The 4,343-nt window shown below is 45.8% G+C and overlaps 1 protein-coding gene across 1 annotated transcript in view; it reads left to right on the top strand.

Moving 5' to 3' along the window:
- The first annotated feature begins 1,254 nt into the window (after positions 1-1,254).
- Positions 1,255-4,343, top strand: part of LOC113480419 (inverted formin-2-like) — a 19,828-nt gene continuing 16,739 nt past the window's right edge. The window contains exons 1-2 of the mRNA XM_026849216.1: positions 1,255-1,377; positions 1,748-1,864. The gene's annotated coding sequence lies outside the window, so the exon portion shown is untranslated. The remainder of the gene's footprint in view (positions 1,378-1,747; positions 1,865-4,343) is intronic.

Below are 4,343 nucleotides of genomic sequence, written 5' to 3'. Positions count from 1 at the left end.
CAGCAGGTGTGAGGTGCGAGGTGGCCCGGGCAGCAGGTGTGAGGTGCGAGGTGGCCCGGGTGGCAGGTGTGAGGTGCGAGGTGGCCCGGGTGGCAGGTGTGAGGTGCGAGGTGGCCCGGGTGGCAGGTGTGAGGTGCATCAGGCTGTGGCTCCGCCGTGCCTGGCCGTGACCCTGAATCCGCCGGCGTGTAGTGGAGGGCTGCCGCGGCTGCGCCCGGTGCTGGGCCGGTTTCAGGCTTTTATTTTGAAAGATGCTGTTATCCGGTGGTTTTGGGATGAGGTCTTCCAAGTTCTGCTTGGGTTTATTCACATACTTCTCTCGTGCCTCGTCCTCCCTTTTGCTCAATAGCTCTGCGATGATGAAGTGGCTTCTTGCAACATCAGCACCAGGAGCTGAATTCCAGAGCTTGGGGGTGGGGAAGGAGTGCTCGGGTACGCTGATCTTAGAGGTACCCCCAGACAGCGTCCATGGTCTTTCCTCCCTGTACTAGATCACCATTGTGAACTGTTGGTCGTTTTTCTCAGATTCCTTAGACTGAGGAATTTCTCTGAGTAAACATGCTGCAGGCTGTGAAACATGTCAGGCTGCAAGGAAACTTCTGGCCTAAATCAGTTGAAAGAAAAGTTGGAGTCAGCAGAGTTACAGTAACGTTGCAATCGTCCTACTGAACTTGCTCAGAATTTGGGCTGTCTGGCTACTAATCTCGTTTATCTTCGATTCACTTAAGCTTGTTTTTCCACCTCACACAGGGACAGTGGCTGCCAAAATTGGAGGGTGAGAGGGGATTGCAGGAACCTATGAGGATATGTGATTTTTTTTTTTGTCCTGTTATGAGTTAATAATCCTATTCTAGGCTGTCATCCAAGATTTTTGCTTCAAAAATGCAAGCAGTGTACAAGATCCATTGTATAAAAGATAATCTAAATGTAGGACAGGAAGGGACATGGCAGGTCAGCAAATCTAAACTCTGAATGATATTGTGCCTTATTGCACACCACTGTAATTCATTTGTTCCCAGTCTCCCGGGAAGGGGAAGTTTCAGAACTTTGTTGCACCGATATTATAATTTTTTTTCCTAGTATATGCATGTCTCTTACTTCGTATGTGCACTATGATTGCTTAGTTCTCCCAGTCTGATGCTTTTCTCATCAGTATAGGAGTTGCATGCTTTTCTCTTCACTGTGCAATGCCAAACAAGCTAGAACTTGCTGTCTGTTTTCATGAAGCAGGCTCCGGCTTCTGCTGATCCCCAGCAGTCCTATGCTGGGCTTCTCGCTCTCTGACTTCCCCATGGCTGAGCAGAGCTTCAAGGCTCAGAGGTCCATCTGGTGCCTCTCGTGTTTTGACATCTCATCTAGAAATAAATACCTCACCTGGTAGGTACTGCAATTAACCTCCTCCTCAGGCTCCTCCTGTCCTGTGATGGGGGTGGGAAACTGGGATTTTCATCTCCAGGTGTCCATCTGACTTCTGTTTTCTGCTCTCAGCTCTGATCTTATTCCAGCCCTCTTATTAATCCTTTTTTTTATTATTGATTAAACATTTTTATCCCATATCTTCATGCTCTGCGTTGGTGCAGTGTTCTTCCAGTTTTCTTCTACTCACTCACTTTCACTAGTGACCCCTGCCAAACTCAGACTGACTCCTTCCATGGGACTGGCTGTCTGATCCTTTTAGGTCTGTGCCCTGTTTATTACAAATTTTCGTCTTTTGTGTCTTAACTCCTGGTTTCACTGACCTGCATAGCAAGTGGCTGCACTTCAGATGTGTTGGAAGCTGAACTCTACTCCTTTCTTGTGTGCCAGGTGTGCCAGATAGGTTTCCCAGAGCAACTGGGTAGAAAATTGTTCTTATCAAAGCAAAGTAAGGTGCATTTTGTCCCTCCTTCCCCCCATTTACTTCCATGTCTTCAATATTATTTTTTTTTTCTCCAACCGTTATTCTGTTGATGAGGGATTTTTAATCCCACCATTGTGCCATAATCAGCCATGAGTAGAAGATGGGCGTAATTCAGCAATGGGGAGTAACACAATGCCATAGATTAGGCAGCGAACAATGTTCATAGAGCTGAAACAGTTGGGGGAACTTCAGACAAACACAGTGCTCGTATCTGAGCTCAGATTTAACTCCTAGTTGAATATACTTGCTCTTAATATTTGCAGTAAGGTCTATCAATAATGATTCAGAGGAAATACCACTGAATCCACAAAGTCAACTCTTAGGCTCACACAGTAGCCCTGAACTAATCCAGCTCTGCTCAATGCAAAATATCACAGTCGATAGGTGCAAACAAACATATCACAAGGAGTTCTCCCTGTTCCATTCGTTAACGTTGTAATTGCTTTTTATCTAACTAGGTGAAAAATAGCCAAACGCATTGCAGAAGCTGGATACAGCCCTGCAGTGTGATACCCCCTGTGTTCAGTGCAGGAGGGAGGCTTGAGAATGCCTTTGTGCTTCTGACCTAATATATTATAATCCCTTTGGTATTAACCACCAAACTCAAGTTTATTCCAGTGTTTCTCAGCATTGCGTGTGCAGCAGTTTATCATACAGTTCTTGTAAGCATTGTGCTGCAGAGGCTGCCTTCATCTCCCAGTGGCCAGAAAAAGCACTGAGAGCACCTAGTGCTGCAACAGAGTGGGCAAACAATCTGTATTTTAATTATAAAGAGAGCTCTTGGGTCCCATACTGTCAACCAAGATGCTAAGACCAAACTGGGAGAAGGGAAAAAGTTATGATTTTGAGCCTTGGCTTTCTCCTTCTAATGGAGAGCAGCATCGTGCTGGTAGGTCTGGTGTGGAGTTGTCATGGCATTCCAGTGGTTCCAGTTCTGCAAGCATGCTGTATGAAGTGGAGCAAAGCACAAGACAGGAATGCTTCAAAAAAGGGTTTATGTGACTTCTCAGTGCCACTTAGATCCTTGTCAAGGGCAAGTGTTGTCTGGTTTCTTTTTCCTAGGAAAAAATAACTAGTGAGCAACAGCCAAGCCTTATGGTGGCTACTAGACTTCATCGGGGGTGGACTAGAAGCTGATTTTATGGAACCGAATGTGGAAAAAAATAGAAAGAGGGTGTGTGGGGTTCATGAGCCCCTGAGTCATAGCCTGACATCTACAAGAGTGGCTGCAGATAAAAGTAAGCAGTTATATGATGTGGCAAATGAACAGTTGTTGCTGTTTTGTCAGCCTAGCCTTTCACATCTGTGGAAAGCATCAGGAGAGGGTCTAACAGCATGATGTTTTTTCGGTTTGATGTAATGAACAGGAATTGTTCACAGATTCAACTGTTTCCACTACTTTGATATCTGAGCTGACATTTCAAAGTGCCGGGAATGCTGAAGCCACAGATCAATGAAAATCTGAAGCAAGCGTTTGCAAAAAGCTCTGTAGCATTGATGGTGGTGTATTTCAAGGTGTTCTGAGAAACCTCCTGAGCTGATAAAGGAGACAGGACAAAGCCAGAAGGAGGAGTGAGAGCCAGTGGATGGAGTACTCATCCCAGCATTGGAGTCACTCAGCCGATTCTCAAAAATGTTTAAATACCCTTAAAAGTAGCAGCTCACTCCAGAGGAGACATTGCTCCAGCACTACGTCCAGTAAAAAAAAGTAAAGGCAAATGAAGAGCTGCCAAATTTTGTAGTTGGTAGAGCACAATGTTGAACTTGGCATTGTTATAGTAGGTGTCACCAGGTGGTGCTATTTTGCATTGACTTTGCATTTGTTTTTCTTTCCATGACCATAATTTTGCCTTGGCTGAGATGTATATGGTATTAATTTGGGGGAATGTTTAAGGGCAGAGAGGGAATTCGCTCTTTGCGTTGCTGCTCCATTAGAGTCTGTTGTGCAGGTGTCCTTGGTCAATCCGTGGTGCTGGGAGAACTTTCCCAAAAGGGACATGAGAAACTCCAGTTGATAGGTTTCACAGCTGCTCACAGAGTACTCACAGGTTCAGTAACACTGATTTCTCCCCATATCCGACTTGCAAAGCCTTCTGTTGCCACTGCTGCTCCCAAGTTTATGGTTAATGCCGACGCAGGACATCACTAATGGCAGCAGGCCACCTTGGGACTGCGTGGGTCTCCAGTTTTCCAGCTGGGAGAGCTGAGTCATGTTTTAATGAGAGAGGACAGGAGAGGAATTTGGAGATCACTCCAGGAAAGTGTGGGAAAGGAGGCACGCTGCAACCATAAAACCTCTAAATTTAGTTGTAGTTTAAAATGGAAAATATTGGTGATTTTGCCCCTGTGGAGGTCAAATTAGTTTGGAGACTCACAGGTCTACTTCGCTCCAGCCCACTCTCCTTGGCGAGTTGGGGCTGCCTGACCCCCCCCCCCCCTTTCC

The sequence above is a fragment of the Athene cunicularia genome (genome assembly GCF_003259725.1).
Source record: "Athene cunicularia isolate RWA chromosome 5 unlocalized genomic scaffold, athCun1 chr5_part1, whole genome shotgun sequence".
NCBI lineage: Eukaryota > Metazoa > Chordata > Aves > Strigiformes > Strigidae > Athene > Athene cunicularia.
This window is presented reverse-complemented; position numbering and strand designations above follow the sequence as displayed.